This window comes from Falco cherrug, chromosome 17, assembly GCF_023634085.1.
Source record: "Falco cherrug isolate bFalChe1 chromosome 17, bFalChe1.pri, whole genome shotgun sequence".
Lineage (NCBI taxonomy): Eukaryota > Metazoa > Chordata > Aves > Falconiformes > Falconidae > Falco > Falco cherrug.
Genome location: NC_073713.1, coordinates 19,074 through 40,813, shown reverse-complemented (window position 1 = coordinate 40,813; position 21,740 = coordinate 19,074). Strand labels below are relative to the sequence as shown.

At 62.5% G+C, this 21,740-nt stretch overlaps 1 long non-coding RNA gene across 1 annotated transcript; it reads right to left on the bottom strand.

Annotated features, from left to right (window-relative positions):
• Window positions 1–8,649: 8,649 nt before the first annotated feature.
• LOC129737528 (uncharacterized) lies at window positions 8,650–10,630 on the bottom strand. Its single transcript, XR_008735460.1, has 3 exons — window positions 9,658–10,630; window positions 9,262–9,414; window positions 8,650–8,750 (listed from the first exon to the last, which is right to left on the bottom strand). It is a non-coding gene; the product is annotated as an uncharacterized LOC129737528 (long non-coding RNA).
• Window positions 10,631–21,740: the final 11,110 nt, after the last annotated feature.

Below are 21,740 nucleotides of genomic sequence, written 5' to 3'. Positions count from 1 at the left end.
GTCACCTGCCATTCTCCCTCCAAAACAGCATCACGATTATCACCAGACCAACGCTGTAGAATTGGATCTTTTCTTGAGTTCAGCATTCGTCTACAGTAGATGGAGGGGCGACACTGGTTGGTTGGTTGCTAGGGGTAAACAGAGGGGTGACGATGGTTTGTTGGTTTCTAGAGGTAGACGGAAAACGCGACGCTGGTTGGTTGGTTACTACGGGTAGACAGAGGGACAACACTGGTTGGTTGGTTTCTAGGGGCAGACGGAGGGGCGACGCTGGTTGTTTGGTTGCTAGGGTAGACGGAGGGGCGACACTGGTTGGTTGGTTTCTCGTTTAGATGGAGGGGTGACACTGGATGGATGGTTCTAGGGGTACACTGAGGGGCGACACTGGATGGTTGGTTGCTAGGGTTTGACGGAAGGTCAACAGTTATTGATTGGTTGCTAGGTTTAGATGGAGGGTACCGGGGCAGTGTAAGAACTACCAAAGGAATTCCTTCCTGGCACATTTCCCTGCTGGAGTTGGGCATGAAGTATGCAAAAGTCAGCGGTTCCCCATCTCAGCCCAGAAAGCAGGTATCCCAACTTTTGTTGTGTCTTTCCTCTGGCTACCGCGGCAGTGTAAGAACTACCACAGAATTCCTTCCTGGCACCTTCCCCAGTGGAGTTGTGCATGGGGTGTGCCTTGGAACATTTTGTCTCCAGCCGAGTAGAAAAGTCAGCGGTTCCGGATCTCAGTCCAGAAAACAGGTAGCTCCATTTTTGTGGTGCCTTTCATCTGGCTACCGGGGCAGTGTGAGAACTACCAACAGAATTCCTTCCTGTCACCTTCCCCGGTGGAGTTTTGCATGCAGTGTGCCTTGGAACATTTTGTCTCCGGCTGAGTTCAAAAATCAACGGTTCCCCATCTCAGCCCAGAAAGCAGGTAGAACAACTTTTCTGGTGTCTTTCCTCTGGCTACCAGGGCAGTGTGAGAACTACCAACAGAATTCCTTCCTGGCACCTTCCCCGGTGGAGTTGTGCATGCAGTGTGCCTTGGAACATTTTGTCTCCGGCCGAGTCCAAAAGTCAGCGGTTCCCCATCTCAGCCCAGAAAGCAGGTAGCCCAAATTTTGTTGTGTCTTTACACTGGCTACCGGGACAGTGTGAGAACTACCAACAGAACTCCTTTCTGGCACCTGCCCCGGTGGAGTTGTGCATGGGGTGTGCCTTCGAACATTTTGTCACTATAAATGTTAGGCTCACCCAGCGCGCCGCCGCACGTCCCGGCCCGAAAGTCTTCCAGGCTCCCGGCGAAGGCTCCGCACCTCCACGGCCGCTCCAGCGCGCCGCGCGGGCCGGGAGTGAACCGACCGTCCGGGGCCGGATGCGCCATCTGCCCCTACGCACGAGGCCGGAAGCCCCGCCCCTAGGGGGTCAAAGCCGCTTCTGCGCATGCGCCGCCCTCGGTCGGCCAGAAAGGCTTCTGCGCATGCGCCAAACCCGGATTGCGTCATCGGCCCAGACGCCCGAGGCCGGAAGCCCCGCCCCTTCGGCGTCAAGCCGCGTCTGCGCATGCGCTGCCCTTACTCCGCATGGGGCAGTGCCGCCGCCTGGCGAAAACAATTGGGTACTGCAGCCCGTCCATCTAACAGACTGCACAGTTTATTATAGGAATGGAATCAATAAGGCAACTCTGCCCACGGCCCGTTAGGAAGTTGCCTGGCTTCCCATCTCGGTGGATGAAGTTCTGGCAGCGAACATTCTCGATTCCACTAGTCTAGCGAAAAAGAAAAAAAAAAAAAAAAAAAAAAAAAAAAATCACTCGAGAGACCAGGCTTACGCTTTTTTTTCCCCCCTTATAAAAACACTAGCAACAGTGCCTGAACGGGAAAAGGGGTCACGAAAGTTTTTATCGTAAAATGGAAGGGCACGAAAGAGAACAGAATTCGACAGACGATACGTAAACCTCTGCAGCTCTTTCCCCGTGCCTATCGGACATCGGTTTCCAAAAACTTTCTCGGGTGAGCGTCTTTTGTCTTTGAGCAGCGCAACAGACGCTTTGCAAACAGCACAAGTCTGCTTTTGAACCATCGTTTCAGACTTTGCAATCCCTTGAGATGGGGCGCTTTGTACTTGAGAGAAACAAAACCCACTCTGAGTCTTTCCTTTAACGATACAGGCCTATTCCCCTTTCCCTTAGAGAAACAACCTACTCGCTTCTGATCTCTCGAGGAATCTTAATACTCCCAACACACTGCGCCGTCAAGATCAACAAAGCAGTTTCCTACCACGTTGCCAGCGAGCGATAGGACCGTCTCGAGACGAAGTTTCCTCGGACAAAAAACAGAGCGATCTATCTTCAAGACTCGGTCCAAACGGCTCCGTCACCGTTCCGTCGCAGTCCCCTTCGGCTCCACACCACTGCCTTGTGGGAACGCCCCCTAGAAAAAAAGAAACGCTTTCATCAGGGTAACAAGCAGAATACAGCTCTAGCCTCGAGGACGGCTGGCACGCACACGGCCTGTATCGCCGCAGTCCCCTGAGCCGCAGCTCAGGGCGCGCCGACAGCGGTGACGGAGGACGCGCTGAAGGCGAAAAGCCGAAAGCCAACCCCCCCGAAGCCCAGAACCGTGCTCAGGCACCCAGGAGTTAAGCCTAAAACCGGCTGAAAGAGCTGCCTCCTACCTGTTCCCCCCGCCACCTCTCCCCCTCCGAGGCCAGCACCTTTCCTCGCGATCCCTTTTCGCAAACAAAAGACGGACGCCTGCGGCCTCAGCTCGGTACCGAAGCACCACGATGCGCTTGCCGGCGGCGTGCTCTCTCACAAGGCTGACAGCTTCTCTGCACGCAACAGCCGAGGCCCTGTGAAAGGGGAGGAAGGCAAACACCGATCACGTCTCGCCGGGGTCAGGAGGGAGTCGGGGTGCGCTGCGGTCAGAGCCCAACGCCTTCCCCAGAGGAATTACCGGGGCACCACAAGAGGCAGGAGCGATCGGCAGACAGGCAGGTAACACGCACGGCAGCGATACCCACGGCAGACTGGCAGGACGCTTCCAGCCGCTTCACCCCGCCGCTTTGTTTCGAATTTCGTTAAAAGGCAATCCGATTCTTAAGGCTCACTCTGCTTTGAGGAGCTGCTGGAGAAAGGCTAACACGTGGCATTGGCGTTACCGTCGGAATTCCGGCGTAAAAATCACGGCAAAGCCGTGCCTTGTCAAGCGGCTTCCCAAGCAGGCTCTGGAGCCTTTCCACGAGACGGGCAAAGCCGGAGTCCCGCGGGAACCCTGTGCCAGCTCCGTCAGTAGGGCCCAGCTCTCCGACAAAGCGCACCGCCGTACGGAAACGTCAAGCGGGTTTATACCTCGGGCTCCTTTACAGCCTCGGAAAACAATACTGCCCGGCCGGACGCGCTGCTCTAAGCGCCTAGCAGGCCCGGCTGCGTTACCACGAGGGACCGACAATTCCTCCCCGGCCGTTGCCCGAGCCGCAGCGCAGCACTCGGAAGCGGCGGGCACACGGAGCCTCGCGGGCCCTCGGCGGCTACAAAAGGGATCCCTCCGTAGTCAGCAGTCCGACTCGCAAGCACGAGGCACGCGTGGCGAAGTAACATCTCGAGCGACCTTCGGTTCCGCTCCCCTTGACTTGTCGACGGACGCTTCCGGACGAACCTAGGTACAAAGGGAAAACAAAAGGCCCCGGTTTCGCGGGGAAGCAAACCAAAAGGCCTCTTCCCCTCGGCTGCTCCGGCCCCGGAGCTGACTGTCACGACACAAGATCAGCCAGACACCTGAGCTGCCGCTGCCTCCCAGCCCTCCCCGGCAGTTAAAAGGCTTGCGGAGAAAGCAGCAGTCGGGGGTGACGGCTGGGGATTCCGCTGCCGGCTGCCTTTTCTTGCTCTGACCCGCTCGCAGGGGCGGGAAGAGGCTCCTGAGCCACACACACCCCCCCCACCCCCCCCCCACCCCCCCCCCCGCGACAGCGTTACCGCAGGCCCCGAGGCAGCCTCTCTGCGGCCCGCGGGGGCCGGCAGCCCCAGCCGGCTGCCACGGCTCAGGCCAGCGGCTGGGGGAAAGACAAAGCCCCGCGCAGGGCTGCGGCGGCTGCCCGGGCAGCCCGCAGGCGGCGGCGGGTGGGCGGCGGGGCGGCGCGGGCCGACCCCTCTCCCGGGCGCCGCCGCCACGAGCGAGCACCGGGGCCGCCCTGCCTGCCGCCGCTCCTCGCCGAGGTAGCGGCGCGGCTCCGAGAGAAAAAAAAAAAAAAAAACAAACAAAAAAACCCAAACAAACAAAAAACCACCCACCCAGAAAAGGGCAGCCCCGTGAGGAGCCCGCTGACCACCGTCCCTGCCGGGGAGACGAGAACCGGCGGCAGCCCCGCCGGTCCCGGGCCGGGCCGCCCGCCTGCCTCAGCCCGCCCGCCGCCGGCACCAGGCGCTCCCTGCCGCGGCCGAGCGCCGGGCCGCCACATCCCCCCCCCGACCGGGCCGCTGCCCGCCGGCCCCCGGCCGCCCTTCAGCCCGAGCGCGCCGCCGCACGTCCCGGCCCGAAAGTCTTCCGGGCTCCCGGCGAAGGCTCCGTACCTCCACGGCCGCTCCAGCGCGCCGCGCGGGCCGGGAGTGAACCCGCCTTTCCCGGGCCGGATGCGCCATCTGCCCCTACGCACGAGGCCGGAAGCCCCGCCCCTAGGGGGGGGGTCAAAGCCGCTTCTGCGCATGCGCCGCCCTCGGTCGGCCAGAAAGGCTTCTGCGCATGCGCCAAAGCGCGATTGCGTCATCTGCCCGTACGCCCGAGGCCGGAAGCCCCGCCCCTTCGGCGTCAAGCCGCGTCTGCGCATGCGCTGCCCTTAGTTTGCCAGAAAGCCCTTCTGCGCATGCGCCGAGGCGTGTTGCGTCATCGGGCTGCGACGAAGCCGGAAGCCCCGCCCCCTTCGGCGTCAAGCCGCGTCTGCGCATGCGCTGCCCTTAGTTTGCCAGAAACCCCTTCTGCGCATGCGCCGAAGCCGGATTGCGTCATCGGCCCGCGACGTGCCCGCAAGCCACGCCCCCTTCGGCGTCAAGCCGCGTCTGCGCATGCGCTGCCCTTACTCCGCCGGGGGGGGGCGCGGTGCTGCCGCCTGGCGAAAAAAATTGGGTACTGCAGCCCGTCTAGCTAACGGACTGCACAGTTTATTATATAGGCACGGCATCAAGAGGGGAACTCTGCCCACGGCCCGTTAGGAAGTTGCCTGGCGTCCCATCTCGGTGGATGAAGTTCTGGCAGCGAACATTCTCGATTCCACTAGTCTAGCGAAAAAGAAAAAAAAAAAAAAAAAAAAAAAAAAAATCACTCGAGAGACCAGGCTTACGCTTTTTTTCCCCCCCCTTATAAAAACACTAGCAACAGTGCCTGAACGGGAAAAGGGGTCACGAAAGTTTTTATCGTAAAATGGAAGGGCACGAAAGAGAACAGAATTCGACAGACGATACGTAAACCTCTGCAGCTCTTTCCCCGTGCCTATCGGACATCGGTTTCCAAAAACTTTCTCGGGTGAGCGTCTTTTGTCTTTGAGCAGTGCAACAGACGCTTTGCAAACAGCACAAGTCTGCTTTTGAACCATCGTTTCAGACTTTGCAATCCCTCGAGATGGGGCGCTTTGTACTTGAGAGAAACAAAACCCACTCTGAGTCTTTCCTTTAACGATACAGGCCTATTCCCCTTTCCCTTAGAGAAACAACCTACTCGCTTCTGATCTCTCGAGGAATCTTAATACTCCCAACACACTGCGCCGTCAAGATCAACAAAGCAGTTTCCTACCACGTTGCCAGCGAGCGATAGGACCGTCTCGAGACGAAGTTTCCTCGGACAAAAAACAGAGCGATCTATCTTCAAGACTCGGTCCAAACGGCTCCGTCACCGTTCCGTCGCAGTCCCCTTCGGCTCCACACCACTGCCTTGTGGGAACGCCCCCTAGAAAAAAAGAAACGCTTTCATCAGGGTAACAAGCAGAATACAGCTCTAGCCTCGAGGACGGCTGGCACGCACACGGCCTGTATCGCCGCAGTCCCCTGAGCCGCAGCTCAGCGCGCGCCGACAGCGGTGACGGAGGACGCGCTGAAGGCGAAAAGCCGAAAGCCAACCCCCCGAAGCCCAGAACCGTGCTCAGGCACCCAGGAGTTAAGCCTAAAACCGGTTGAAAGAGCTGCCTCCTACCTGTTCCCCCGCCACCTCTCCCCCTCCGAGGCCAGCAACCTTTCCTCGCGATCCCTTTTCGCAAACAAAAGACGGACGCCTGCGGCCTCAGCTCGGTACCGAAGCACCACGATGCGCTTGCCGGCGGCGTGCTCTCTCACAAGGCTGACAGCTTCTCTGCACGCAACAGCCGAGGCCCTGTGAAAGGGGAGGAAGGCAAACACCCATCACGTCTCGCCGGGGTCAGGAGGGAGTCGGGGTGCGCTGCGGTCAGAGCCCAACGCCTTCCCCAGAGGAATTACCGGGCCACAACAAGAGGCAGGAGCGATCGGCAGACAGGCAGGTAACACGCACGGCAGCGATACCCACGGCAGACTGGCAGGACGCTTCCAGCCGCTTCACCCCGCCGATTTGTTCCGAATTTCGTTAAAAGGCAATCCGATTCTTAAGGCTCACTCTGCTTTGAGGAGCTGCTGGAGAAAGGCTAACACGTGGCATTGGCGTTACCGTCGGAATTCCGGCGTAAAAATCACGGCAAAGCCGTGCCTTGTCAAGCGGCTTCCCAAGCAGGCTCTGGAGCCTTTCCACGAGACGGGCAAAGCCGGAGTCCCGCGGGAACCCTGTGCCAGCTCCGTCAGTAGGGCCCAGCTCTCCGACAAAGCGCACCGCCGTACGGAAACGTCAAGCGGGTTTATACCTCGGGCTCCTTTACAGCCTCGGAAAACAATACTGCCCGGCCGGACGCGCGGCTCTAAGCGCCTAGCAGGCCCGGCTGCGTTACCACGAGGGACCGACAATTCCTCCCCGGCCGTTGCCCGAGCCGCAGCGCAGCACTCGGAAGCGGCGGGCACACGGAGCCTCGCGGGCCCTCGGCGGCTACAAAAGGGATCCCTCCGTAGTCAGCAGTCCGACTCGCAAGCACGAGGCACGCGTGGCGAAGTAACATCTCGAGCGACCTTCGGTTCCGCTCCCCTTGACTTGTCGACGGACGCTTCCGGACGAACCTAGGGACAAAGGGAAAACAAAAGGCCCCGGTTTCGCGGGGAAGCAAACCAAAAGGCCTCTTCCCCTCGGCTGCTCCGGCCCCGGAGCTGACTGTCACGACACAAGATCAGCCAGACACCTGAGCTGCCGCTGCCTCCCAGCCCTCCCCGGCAGTTAAAAAGGCTTGCGGAGAAAGCAGCAGTCGGGGGCGACGGCTGGGGATTCCGCTGCCGGCTGCCTTTTCTTGCTCTGGCCCGCTCGCAGGGGCGGGAAGAGGCTCCTGAGCCACACCCCCCCCCCCCCACCCCCCCCCCACCCCGCGACAGCGTTACCGCAGGCCCCGAGGCAGCCTCTCTGCGGCCCGCGGGGGCCGGCAGCCCCAGCCGGCTGCCACGGCTCAGGCCAGCGGCTGGGGGAAAGACAAAGCCCCGCGCAGGGCTGCGGCGGCTGCCCGGGCAGCCCGCCGGCGGCGGCGGGTGGGCGGCGGGGCGGCGCGGGCCGACCCCTCTCCCGGGCGCCGCCGCCACGAGCGAGCACCGGGGCCGCCCCGCCGCCGCTCCTCGCCGAGGTAGCGGCGCGGCTCCGAGAGAAAAAAAAAAAAAAACAAACAAAAAAAACCAAACAAACAAAAAACCACCCACCCAGAAAAGGGCAGCCCCGTGAGGAGCCCGCTGACCACCGTCCCTGCCGGGGAGACGAGAACCGGCGGCAGCCCCGCCGGTCCCGGGCCGGGCCGCCCGCCTGCCTCAGCCCGCCCGCCGCCGGCACCAGGCGCTCCCTGCCGCGGCCGAGCGCCGGGCCGCCACATCCCCCCCCCGACCGGGCCGCTGCCCGCCGGCCCCCGGCCGCCCTTCAGCCCGAGCGCGCCGCCGCACGTCCCGGCCCGAAAGTCTTCCGGGCTCCCGGCGAAGGCTCCGTACCTCCACGGCCGCTCCAGCGCGCCGCGCGGGCCGGGAGTGAACCCGCCTTTCCCGGGCCGGATGCGCCATCTGCCCCTACGCACGAGGCCGGAAGCCCCGCCCCTAGGGGGGGGGGTCAAAGCCGCTTCTGCGCATGCGCCGCCCTCGGTCGGCCAGAAAGGCTTCTGCGCATGCGCCAAAGCGGGATTGCGTCATCTGCCCGTACGCCCGAGGCCGGAAGCCCCGCCCCTTCGGCGTCAAGCCGCGTCTGCGCATGCGCTGCCCTTAGTTTGCCAGAAAGCCCTTCTGCGCATGCGCCGAGGCGTGTTGCGTCATCGGGCTGCGACGAAGCCGGAAGCCCCGCCCCCTTCGGCGTCAAGCCGCGTCTGCGCATGCGCTGCCCTTACTTTGCCAGAAACCCCTTCTGCGCATGCGCCGAAGCCGGATTGCGTCATCGGCCCGCGACGTGCCCGCAAGCCACGCCCCCTTCGGCGTCAAGCCGCGTCTGCGCATGCGCTGCCCTTACTCCGCCGGGGGGGGGCGCGGTGCTGCCGCCTGGCGAAAAGAATTGGGTACTGCAGCCCGTCTAGCTAACGGACTGCACAGTTTATTATATAGGCACGGCATCAAGAGGGGAACTCTGCCCACGGCCCGTTAGGAAGTTGCCTGGCGTCCCATCTCGGTGGATGAAGTTCTGGCAGCGAACATTCTCGATTCCACTAGTCTAGCGAAAAAGAAAAAAAAAAAAAAAAAAAAAAAAAAAATCACTCGAGAGACCAGGCTTACGCTTTTTTTCCCCCCCCTTATAAAAACACTAGCAACAGTGCCTGAACGGGAAAAGGGGTCACGAAAGTTTTTATCGTAAAATGGAAGGGCACGAAAGAGAACAGAATTCGACAGACGATACGTAAACCTCTGCAGCTCTTTCCCCGTGCCTCTCGGACATCGGTTTCCAAAAACTTTCTCGGGTGAGCGTCTTTTGTCTTTGAGCAGTGCAACAGACGCTTTGCAAACAGCACAAGTCTGCTTTTGAACCATCGTTTCAGACTTTGCAATCCCTCGAGATGGGGCGCTTTGTACTTGAGAGAAACAAAACCCACTCTGAGTCTTTCCTTTAACGATACAGGCCTATTCCCCTTTCCCTTAGAGAAACAACCTACTCGCTTCTGATCTCTCGAGGAATCTTAATACTCCCAACACACTGCGCCGTCAAGATCAACAAAGCAGTTTCCTACCACGTTGCCAGCGAGCGATAGGACCGTCTCGAGACGAAGTTTCCTCGGACAAAAAACAGAGCGATCTATCTTCAAGACTCGGTCCAAACGGCTCCGTCACCGTTCCATCGCAGTCCCCTTCGGCTCCACACCACTGCCTTGTGGGAACGCCCCCTAGAAAAAAAGAAACGCTTTCATCAGGGTAACAAGCAGAATACAGCTCTAGCCTCGAGGACGGCTGGCACGCACACGGCCTGTATCGCCGCAGTCCCCTGAGCCGCAGCTCAGCGCGCGCCGACAGCGGTGACGGAGGACGCGCTGAAGGCGAAAAGCCGAAAGCCAACCCCCCGAAGCCCAGAACCGTGCTCAGGCACCCAGGAGTTAAGCCTAAAACCGGCTGAAAGAGCTGCCTCCTACCTGTTCCCCCGCCACCTCTCCCCCTCCGAGGCCAGCACCTTTCCTCGCGATCCCTTTTCGCAAACAAAAGACGGACGCCTGCGGCCTCAGCTCGGTACCGAAGCACCACGATGCGCTTGCCGGCGGCGTGCTCTCTCACAAGGCTGACAGCTTCTCTGCACGCAACAGCCGAGGCCCTGTGAAAGGGGAGGAAGGCAAACACCCATCACGTCTCGCCGGGGTCAGGAGGGAGTCGGGGTGCGCTGCGGTCAGAGCCCAACGCCTTCCCCAGAGGAATTACCGGGGCACCACAAGAGGCAGGAGCGATCGGCAGACAGGCAGGTAACACGCACGGCAGCGATACCCACGGCAGACTGGCAGGACGCTTCCAGCCGCTTCACCCCGCCGCTTTGTTTCGAATTTCGTTAAAAGGCAATCCGATTCTTAAGGCTCACTCTGCTTTGAGGAGCTGCTGGAGAAAGGCTAACACGTGGCATTGGCGTTACCGTCGGAATTCCGGCGTAAAAATCACGGCAAAGCCGTGCCTTGTCAAGCGGCTTCCCAAGCAGGCTCTGGAGCCTTTCCACGAGACGGGCAAAGCCGGAGTCCCGCGGGAACCCTGTGCCAGCTCCGTCAGTAGGGCCCAGCTCTCCGACAAAGCGCACCGCCGTACGGAAACGTCAAGCGGGTTTATACCTCGGGCTCCTTTACAGCCTCGGAAAACAATACTGCCCGGCCGGACGCGCGGCTCTAAGCGCCTAGCAGGCCCGGCTGCGTTACCACGAGGGACCGACAATTCCTCCCCGGCCGTTGCCCGAGCCGCAGCGCAGCACTCGGAAGCGGCGGGCACACGGAGCCTCGCGGGCCCTCGGCGGCTACAAAAGGGATCCCTCCGTAGTCAGCAGTCCGACTCGCAAGCACGAGGCACGCGTGGCGAAGTAACATCTCGAGCGACCTTCGGTTCCGCTCCCCTTGACTTGTCGACGGACGCTTCCGGACGAACCTAGGGACAAAGGGAAAACAAAAGGCCCCGGTTTCGCGGGGAAGCAAACCAAAAGGCCTCTTCCCCTCGGCTGCTCCGGCCCCGGAGCTGACTGTCACGACACAAGATCAGCCAGACACCTGAGCTGCCGCTGCCTCCCAGCCCTCCCCGGCAGTTAAAAAGGCTTGCGGAGAAAGCAGCAGTCGGGGGCGACGGCTGGGGATTCCGCTGCCGGCTGCCTTTTCTTGCTCTGGCCCGCTCGCAGGGGCGGGAAGAGGCTCCTGAGCCACACACACCCCCCCCCACCCCCCCCCACCCCGCGACAGCGTTACCGCAGGCCCCGAGGCAGCCTCTCTGCGGCCCGCGGGGGCCGGCAGCCCCAGCCGGCTGCCACGGCTCAGGCCAGCGGCTGGGGGAAAGACAAAGCCCCGCGCAGGGCTGCGGCGGCTGCCCGGGCAGCCCGCCGGCGGCGGCGGGTGGGCGGCGGGGCGGCGCGGGCCGACCCCTCTCCCGGGCGCCGCCGCCACGAGCGAGCACCGGGGCCGCCCCGCCGCCGCTCCTCGCCGAGGTAGCGGCGCGGCTCCGAGAGAAAAAAAAAAAAAAAACAAACAAAAAAAACCAAACAAACAAAAAACCACCCACCCAGAAAAGGGCAGCCCCGTGAGGAGCCCGCTGACCACCGTCCCTGCCGGGGAGACGAGAACCGGCGGCAGCCCCGCCGGTCCCGGGCCGGGCCGCCCGCCTGCCTCAGCCCGCCCGCCGCCGGCACCAGGCGCTCCCTGCCGCGGCCGAGCGCCGGGCCGCCACATCCCCCCCCCGACCGGGCCGCTGCCCGCCGGCCCCCGGCCGCCCTTCAGCCCGAGCGCGCCGCCGCACGTCCCGGCCCGAAAGTCTTCCGGGCTCCCGGCGAAGGCTCCGTACCTCCACGGCCGCTCCAGCGCGCCGCGCGGGCCGGGAGTGAACCCGCCTTTCCCGGGCCGGATGCGCCATCTGCCCCTACGCACGAGGCCGGAAGCCCCGCCCCTAGGGGGGGGGGGGGTCAAAGCCGCTTCTGCGCATGCGCCGCCCTCGGTCGGCCAGAAAGGCTTCTGCGCATGCGCCAAAGCGGGATTGCGTCATCTGCCCGTACGCCCGAGGCCGGAAGCCCCGCCCCTTCGGCGTCAAGCCGCGTCTGCGCATGCGCTGCCCTTAGTTTGCCAGAAAGCCCTTCTGCGCATGCGCCGAGGCGTGTTGCGTCATCGGGCTGCGACGAAGCCGGAAGCCCCGCCCCCTTCGGCGTCAAGCCGCGTCTGCGCATGCGCTGCCCTTAGTTTGCCAGAAACCCCTTCTGCGCATGCGCCGAAGCCGGATTGCGTCATCGGCCCGCGACGTGCCCGGAAGCCACGCCCCCTTCGGCGTCAAGCCGCGTCTGCGCATGCGCTGCCCTTACTCTGCCGGGGGGGGGCGCGGTGCTGCCGCCTGGCGAAAAAAATTGGGTACTGCAGCCCGTCTAGCTAACGGACTGCACAGTTTATTATATAGGCACGGCATCAAGAGGGGAACTCTGCCCACGGCCCGTTAGGAAGTTGCCTGGCGTCCCATCTCGGTGGATGAAGTTCTGGCAGCGAACATTCTCGATTCCACTAGTCTAGCGAAAAAGAAAAAAAAAAAAAAAAAAAAAAAAAAAATCACTCGAGAGACCAGGCTTACGCTTTTTTTCCCCCCCCTTATAAAAACACTAGCAACAGTGCCTGAACGGGAAAAGGGGTCACGAAAGTTTTTATCGTAAAATGGAAGGGCACGAAAGAGAACAGAATTCGACAGACGATACGTAAACCTCTGCAGCTCTTTCCCCGTGCCTCTCGGACATCGGTTTCCAAAAACTTTCTCGGGTGAGCGTCTTTTGTCTTTGAGCAGTGCAACAGACGCTTTGCAAACAGCACAAGTCTGCTTTTGAACCATCGTTTCAGACTTTGCAATCCCTCGAGATGGGGCGCTTTGTACTTGAGAGAAACAAAACCCACTCTGAGTCTTTCCTTTAACGATACAGGCCTATTCCCCTTTCCCTTAGAGAAACAACCTACTCGCTTCTGATCTCTCGAGGAATCTTAATACTCCCAACACACTGCGCCGTCAAGATCAACAAAGCAGTTTCCTACCACGTTGCCAGCGAGCGATAGGACCGTCTCGAGACGAAGTTTCCTCGGACAAAAAACAGAGCGATCTATCTTCAAGACTCGGTCCAAACGGCTCCGTCACCGTTCCGTCGCAGTCCCCTTCGGCTCCACACCACTGCCTTGTGGGAACGCCCCCTAGAAAAAAAGAAACGCTTTCATCAGGGTAACAAGCAGAATACAGCTCTAGCCTCGAGGACGGCTGGCACGCACACGGCCTGTATCGCCGCAGTCCCCTGAGCCGCAGCTCAGCGCGCGCCGACAGCGGTGACGGAGGACGCGCTGAAGGCGAAAAGCCGAAAGCCAACCCCCCGAAGCCCAGAACCGTGCTCAGGCACCCAGGAGTTAAGCCTAAAACCGGCTGAAAGAGCTGCCTCCTACCTGTTCCCCCGCCACCTCTCCCCCTCCGAGGCCAGCACCTTTCCTCGCGATCCCTTTTCGCAAACAAAAGACGGACGCCTGCGGCCTCAGCTCGGTACCGAAGCACCACGATGCGCTTGCCGGCGGCGTGCTCTCTCACAAGGCTGACAGCTTCTCTGCACGCAACAGCCGAGGCCCTGTGAAAGGGGAGGAAGGCAAACACCCATCACGTCTCGCCGGGGTCAGGAGGGAGTCGGGGTGCGCTGCGGTCAGAGCCCAACGCCTTCCCCAGAGGAATTACCGGGGCACCACAAGAGGCAGGAGCGATCGGCAGACAGGCAGGTAACACGCACGGCAGCGATACCCACGGCAGACTGGCAGGACGCTTCCAGCCGCTTCACCCCGCCGCTTTGTTTCGAATTTCGTTAAAAGGCAATCCGATTCTTAAGGCTCACTCTGCTTTGAGGAGCTGCTGGAGAAAGGCTAACACGTGGCATTGGCGTTACCGTCGGAATTCCGGCGTAAAAATCACGGCAAAGCCGTGCCTTGTCAAGCGGCTTCCCAAGCAGGCTCTGGAGCCTTTCCACGAGACGGGCAAAGCCGGAGTCCCGCGGGAACCCTGTGCCAGCTCCGTCAGTAGGGCCCAGCTCTCCGACAAAGCGCACCGCCGTACGGAAACGTCAAGCGGGTTTATACCTCGGGCTCCTTTACAGCCTCGGGAAACAATACTGCCCGGCCGGACGCGCTGCTCTAAGCGCCTAGCAGGCCCGGCTGCGTTACCACGAGGGACCGACAATTCCTCCCCGGCCGTTGCCCGAGCCGCAGCGCAGCACTCGGCAGCGGCGGGCACACGGAGCCTCGCGGGCCCTCGGCGGCTACAAAAGGGATCCCTCCGTAGTCAGCAGTCCGACTCGCAAGCACGAGGCACGCGTGGCGAAGTAACATCTCGAGCGACCTTCGGTTCCGCTCCCCTTGACTTGTCGACGGACGCTTCCGGACGAACCTAGGGACAAAGGGAAAACAAAAGGCCCCGGTTTCGCGGGGAAGCAAACCAAAAGGCCTCTTCCCCTCGGCTGCTCCGGCCCCGGAGCTGACTGTCACGACACAAGATCAGCCAGACACCTGAGCTGCCGCTGCCTCCCAGCCCTCCCCGGCAGTTAAAAGGCTTGCGGAGAAAGCAGCAGTCGGGGGCGACGGCTGGGGATTCCGCTGCCGGCTGCCTTTTCTTGCTCTGGCCCGCTCGCAGGGGCGGGAAGAGGCTCCTGAGCCACACACACCCGCCCCCCCCCACCCCCCCCCCCCCACCCCCCCCCCCGCGACAGCGTTACCGCAGGCCCCGAGGCAGCCTCTCTGCGGCCCGCGGGGGCCGGCGGCCCCAGCCGGCTGCCACGGCTCAGGCCAGCGGCTGGGGGAAAGACAAAGCCCCGCGCAGGGCTGCGGCGGCTGCCCGGGCAGCCCGCAGGCGGCGGCGGGTGGGCGGCGGGGCGGCGCGGGCCGACCCCTCTCCCGGGCGCCGCCGCCACGAGCGAGCACCGGGGCCGCCCCGCCGCCGCTCCTCGCCGAGGTAGCGGCGCGGCTCCGAGAGAAAAAAAAAAAAAAACAAACAAAAAAACCCAAACAAACAAAAAACCACCCACCCAGAAAAGGGCAGCCCCGTGAGGAGCCCGCTGACCACCGTCCCTGCCGGGGAGACGAGAACCGGCGGCAGCCCCGCCGGTCCCGGGCCGGGCCGCCCGCCTGCCTCAGCCCGCCCGCCGCCGGCACCAGGCGCTCCCTGCCGCGGCCGAGCGCCGGGCCGCCACATCCCCCCCCCGACCGGGCCGCTGCCCGCCGGCCCCCGGCCGCCCTTCAGCCCGAGCGCGCCGCCGCACGTCCCGGCCCGAAAGTCTTCCGGGCTCCCGGCGAAGGCTCCGTACCTCCACGGCCGCTCCAGCGCGCCGCGCGGGCCGGGAGTGAACCCGCCTTTCCCGGGCCGGATGCGCCATCTGCCCCTACGCACGAGGCCGGAAGCCCCGCCCCTAGGGGGTCAAAGCCGCTTCTGCGCATGCGCCGCCCTCGGTCGGCCAGAAAGGCTTCTGCGCATGCGCCAAAGCGGGATTGCGTCATCTGCCCGTACGCCCGAGGCCGGAAGCCCCGCCCCTTCGGCGTCAAGCCGCGTCTGCGCATGCGCTGCCCTTAGTTTGCCAGAAAGCCCTTCTGCGCATGCGCCGAGGCGTGTTGCGTCATCGGGCTGCGACGAAGCCGGAAGCCCCGCCCCCTTCGGCGTCAAGCCGCGTCTGCGCATGCGCTGCCCTTAGTTTGCCAGAAACCCCTTCTGCGCATGCGCCGAAGCCGGATTGCGTCATCGGCCCGCGACGTGCCCGGAAGCCACGCCCCCTTCGGCGTCAAGCCGCGTCTGCGCATGCGCTGCCCTTACTCCGCCGGGGGGGGGGCGCGGTGCTGCCGCCTGGCGAAAAAAATTGGGTACTGCAGCCCGTCTAGCTAACGGACTGCACACTTTATTATATAGGCACGGCATCAAGAGGGGAACTCTGCCCACGGCCCGTTAGGAAGTTGCCTGGCTTCCCATCTCGGTGGATGAAGTTCTGGCAGCGAACATTCTCGATTCCACTAGTCTAGCGAAAAAGAAAAAAAAAAAAAAAAAAAAAAAAAAAAAAATCACTCGAGAGACCAGGCTTACGCTTTTTTTTCCCCCCTTATAAAAACACTAGCAACAGTGCCTGAACGGGAAAAGGGGTCACGAAAGTTTTTATCGTAAAATGGAAGGGCACGAAAGAGAACAGAATTCGACAGACGATACGTAAACCTCTGCAGCTCTTTCCCCGTGCCTCTCGGACATCGGTTTCCAAAAACTTTCTCGGGTGAGCGTCTTTTGTCTTTGAGCAGTGCAACAGACGCTTTGCAAACAGCACAAGTCTGCTTTTGAACCATCGTTTCAGACTTTGCAATCCCTTGAGATGGGGCGCTTTGTACTTGAGAGAAACAAAACCCACTCTGAGTCTTTCCTTTAACGATACAGGCCTATTCCCCTTTCCCTTAGAGAAACAACCTACTCGCTTCTGATCTCTCGAGGAATCTTAATACTCCCAACACACTGCGCCGTCAAGATCAACAAAGCAGTTTCCTACCACGTTGCCAGCGAGCGATAGGACCGTCTCGAGACGAAGTTTCCTCGGACAAAAACCCGAGCGATCTATCTTCAAGACTCGGTCCAAACGGCTCCGTCACCGTTCCATCGCAGTCCCCTTCGGCTCCACACCACTGCCTTGTGGGAACGCCCCCTAGAAAAAAAGAAACGCTTTCATCAGGGTAACAAGCAGAATACAGCTCTAGCCTCGAGGACGGCTGGCACGCACACGGCCTGTATCGCCGCAGTCCCCTGAGCCGCAGCTCAGCGCGCGCCGACAGCGGTGACGGAGGACGCGCTGAAGGCGAAAAGCCGAAAGCCAACCCCCCCGAAGCCCAGAACCGTGCTCAGGCACCCAGGAGTTAAGCCTAAAACGGGCTGAAAGAGCTGCCTCCTACCTGTTCCCCCGCCACCTCTCCCCCTCCGAGGCCAGCACCTTTCCTCGCGATCCCTTTTCGCAAACAAAAGACAGACGCCTGCGGCCTCAGCTCGGTACCGAAGCACCACGATGCGCTTGCCGGCGGCGTGCTCTCTCACAAGGCTGACAGCTTCTCTGCACGCAACAGCCGAGGCCCTGTGAAAGGGGAGGAAGGCAAACACCGATCACGTCTCGCCGGGGTCAGGAGGGAGTCGGGGTGCGCTGCGGTCAGAGCCCAACGCCTTCCCCAGAGGAATTACCGGGGCACCACAAGAGGCAGGAGCGATCGGCAGACAGGCAGGTAACACGCACGGCAGCGATACCCACGGCAGACTGGCAGGACGCTTCCAGCCGCTTCACCCCGCCGCTTTGTTTCGAATTTCGTTAAAAGGCAATCCGATTCTTAAGGCTCACTCTGCTTTGAGGAGCTGCTGGAGAAAGGCTAACACGTGGCATTGGCGTTACCGTCGGAATTCCGGCGTAAAAATCACGGCAAAGCCGTGCCTTGTCAAGCGGCTTCCCAAGCAGGCTCTGGAGCCTTTCCACGAGACGGGCAAAGCCGGAGTCCCGCGGGAACCCTGTGCCAGCTCCGTCAGTAGGGCCCAGCTCTCCGACAAAGCGCACCGCCGTACGGAAACGTCAAGCGGGTTTATACCTCGGGCTCCTTTACAGCCTCGGGAAACAATACTGCCCGGCCGGACGCGCTGCTCTAAGCGCCTAGCAGGCCCGGCTGCGTTACCACGAGGGACCGACAATTCCTCCCCGGCCGTTGCCCGAGCCGCAGCGCAGCACTCGGCAGCGGCGGGCACACGGAGCCTCGCGGGCCCTCGGCGGCTACAAAAGGGATCCCTCCGTAGTCAGCAGTCCGACTCGCAAGCACGAGGCACGCGTGGCGAAGTAACATCTCGAGCGACCTTCGGTTCCGCTCCCCTTGACTTGTCGACGGACGCTTCCGGACGAACCTAGGGACAAAGGGAAAACAAAAGGCCCCGGTTTCGCGGGGAAGCAAACCAAAAGGCCTCTTCCCCTCGGCTGCTCCGGCCCCGGAGCTGACTGTCACGACACAAGATCAGCCAGACACCTGAGCTGCCGCTGCCTCCCAGCCCTCCCCGGCAGTTAAAAGGCTTGCGGAGAAAGCAGCAGTCGGGGGCGACGGCTGGGGATTCCGCTGCCGGCTGCCTTTTCTTGCTCTGGCCCGCTCGCAGGGGCGGGAAGAGGCTCCTGAGCCACACACACCCGCCCCCCCCACCCCCCCCCCCCCCACCCCCCCCCCCGCGACAGCGTTACCGCAGGCCCCGAGGCAGCCTCTCTGCGGCCCGCGGGGGCCGGCGGCCCCAGCCGGCTGCCACGGCTCAGGCCAGCGGCTGGGGGAAAGACAAAGCCCCGCGCAGGGCTGCGGCGGCTGCCCGGGCAGCCCGCAGGCGGCGGCGGGTGGGCGGCGGGGCGGCGCGGGCCGACCCCTCTCCCGGGCGCCGCCGCCACGAGCGAGCACCGGGGCCGCCCCGCCGCCGCTCCTCGCCGAGGTAGCGGCGCGGCTCCGAGAGAAAAAAAAAAAAAAAACAAACAAAAAAACCCAAACAAACAAAAAACCACCCACCCAGAAAAGGGCAGCCCCGTGAGGAGCCCGCTGACCACCGTCCCTGCCGGGGAGACGAGAACCGGCGGCAGCCCCGCCGGTCCCGGGCCGGGCCGCCCGCCTGCCTCAGCCCGCCCGCCGCCGGCACCAGGCGCTCCCTGCCGCGGCCGAGCGCCGGGCCGCCACATCCCCCCCCCGACCGGGCCGCTGCCCGCCGGCCCCCGGCCGCCCTTCAGCCCGAGCGCGCCGCCGCACGTCCCGGCCCGAAAGTCTTCCGGGCTCCCGGCGAAGGCTCCGTACCTCCACGGCCGCTCCAGCGCGCCGCGCGGGCCGGGAGTGAACCCGCCTTTCCCGGGCCGGATGCGCCATCTGCCCCTACGCACGAGGCCGGAAGCCCCGCCCCTAGGGGGTCAAAGCCGCTTCTGCGCATGCGCCGCCCTCGGTCGGCCAGAAAGGCTTCTGCGCATGCGCCAAAGCGGGATTGCGTCATCTGCCCGTACGCCCGAGGCCGGAAGCCCCGCCCCTTCGGCGTCAAGCCGCGTCTGCGCATGCGCTGCCCTTAGTTTGCCAGAAAGCCCTTCTGCGCATGCGCCGAGGCGTGTTGCGTCATCGGGCTGCGACGAAGCCGGAAGCCCCGCCCCCTTCGGCGTCAAGCCGCGTCTGCGCATGCGCTGCCCTTACTTTGCCAGAAACCCCTTCTGCGCATGCGCCGAAGCCGGATTGCGTCATCGGCCCGCGACGTGCCCGGAAGCCACGCCCCCTTCGGCGTCAAGCCGCGTCTGCGCATGCGCTGCCCTTACTCCGCCGGGGGGGGGGCGCGGTGCTGCCGCCTGGCGAAAAAAATTGGGTACTGCAGCCCGTCTAGCTAACGGACTGCACACTTTATTATATAGGCACGGCATCAAGAGGGGAACTCTGCCCACGGCCCGTTAGGAAGTTGCCTGGCTTCCCATCTCGGTGGATGAAGTTCTGGCAGCGAACATTCTCGATTCCACTAGTCTAGCGAAAAAGAAAAAAAAAAAAAAAAAAAAAAAAAAAAAATCACTCGAGAGACCAGGCTTACGCTTTTTTTTCCCCCCTTATAAAAACACTAGCAACAGTGCCTGAACGGGAAAAGGGGTCACGAAAGTTTTTATCGTAAAATGGAAGGGCACGAAAGAGAACAGAATTCGACAGACGATACGTAAACCTCTGCAGCTCTTTCCCCGTGCCTCTCGGACATCGGTTTCCAAAAACTTTCTCGGGTGAGCGTCTTTTGTCTTTGAGCAGTGCAACAGACGCTTTGCAAACAGCACAAGTCTGCTTTTGAACCATCGTTTCAGACTTTGCAATCCCTTGAGATGGGGCGCTTTGTACTTGAGAGAAACAAAACCCACTCTGAGTCTTTCCTTTAACGATACAGGCCTATTCCCCTTTCCCTTAGAGAAACAACCTACTCGCTTCTGATCTCTCGAGGAATCTTAATACTCCCAACACACTGCGCCGTCAAGATCAACAAAGCAGTTTCCTACCACGTTGCCAGCGAGCGATAGGACCGTCTCGAGACGAAGTTTCCTCGGACAAAAACCCGAGCGATCTATCTTCAAGACTCGGTCCAAACGGCTCCGTCACCGTTCCATCGCAGTCCCCTTCGGCTCCACACCACTGCCTTGTGGGAACGCCCCCTAGAAAAAAAGAAACGCTTTCATCAGGGTAACAAGCAGAATACAGCTCTAGCCTCGAGGACGGCTGGCACGCACACGGCCTGTATCGCCGCAGTCCCCTGAGCCGCAGCTCAGCGCGCGCCGACAGCGGTGACGGAGGACGCGCTGAAGGCGAAAAGCCGAAAGCCAACCCCCCCGAAGCCCAGAACCGTGCTCAGGCACCCAGGAGTTAAGCCTAAAACGGGCTGAAAGAGCTGCCTCCTACCTGTTCCCCCGCCACCTCTCCCCCTCCGAGGCCAGCACCTTTCCTCGCGATCCCTTTTCGCAAACAAAAGACGGACGCCTGCGGCCTCAGCTCGGTACCGAAGCACCACGATGCGCTTGCCGGCGGCGTGCTCTCTCACAAGGCTGACAGCTTCTCTGCACGCAACAGCCGAGGCCCTGTGAAAGGGGAGGAAGGCAAACACCGATCACGTCTCGCCGGGGTCAGGAGGGAGTCGGGGTGCGCTGCGGTCAGAGCCCAACGCCTTCCCCAGAGGAATTACCGGGGCACCACAAGAGGCAGGAGCGATCGGCAGACAGGCAGGTAACACGCACGGCAGCGATACCCACGGCAGACTGGCAGGACGCTTCCAGCCGCTTCACCCCGCCGCTTTGTTTCGAATTTCGTTAAAAGGCAATCCGATTCTTAAGGCTCACTCTGCTTTGAGGAGCTGCTGGAGAAAGGCTAACACGTGGCATTGGCGTTACCGTCGGAATTCCGGCGTAAAAATCACGGCAAAGCCGTGCCTTGTCAAGCGGCTTCCCAAGCAGGCTCTGGAGCCTTTCCACGAGACGGGCAAAGCCGGAGTCCCGCGGGAACCCTGTGCCAGCTCCGTCAGTAGGGCCCAGCTCTCCGACAAAGCGCACCGCCGTACGGAAACGTCAAGCGGGTTTATACCTCGGGCTCCTTTACAGCCTCGGGAAACAATACTGCCCGGCCGGACGCGCTGCTCTAAGCGCCTAGCAGGCCCGGCTGCGTTACCACGAGGGACCGACAATTCCTCCCCGGCCGTTGCCCGAGCCGCAGCGCAGCACTCGGCAGCGGCGGGCACACGGAGCCTCGCGGGCCCTCGGCGGCTACAAAAGGGATCCCTCCGTAGTCAGCAGTCCGACTCGCAAGCACGAGGCACGCGTGGCGAAGTAACATCTCGAGCGACCTTCGGTTCCGCTCCCCTTGACTTGTCGACGGACGCTTCCGGACGAACCTAGGGACAAAGGGAAAACAAAAGGCCCCGGTTTCGCGGGGAAGCAAACCAAAAGGCCTCTTCCCCTCGGCTGCTCCGGCCCCGGAGCTGACTGTCACGACACAAGATCAGCCAGACACCTGAGCTGCCGCTGCCTCCCAGCCCTCCCCGGCAGTTAAAAGGCTTGCGGAGAAAGCAGCAGTCGGGGGCGACGGCTGGGGATTCCGCTGCCGGCTGCCTTTTCTTGCTCTGGCCCGCTCGCAGGGGCGGGAAGAGGCTCCTGAGCCACACACACCCGCCCCCCCCCACCCCCCCCCCCCCACCCCCCCCCCCGCGACAGCGTTACCGCAGGCCCCGAGGCAGCCTCTCTGCGGCCCGCGGGGGCCGGCGGCCCCAGCCGGCTGCCACGGCTCAGGCCAGCGGCTGGGGGAAAGACAAAGCCCCGCGCAGGGCTGCGGCGGCTGCCCGGGCAGCCCGCAGGCGGCGGCGGGTGGGCGGCGGGGCGGCGCGGGCCGACCCCTCTCCCGGGCGCCGCCGCCACGAGCGAGCACCGGGGCCGCCCCGCCGCCGCTCCTCGCCGAGGTAGCGGCGCGGCTCCGAGAGAAAAAAAAAAAAAAAA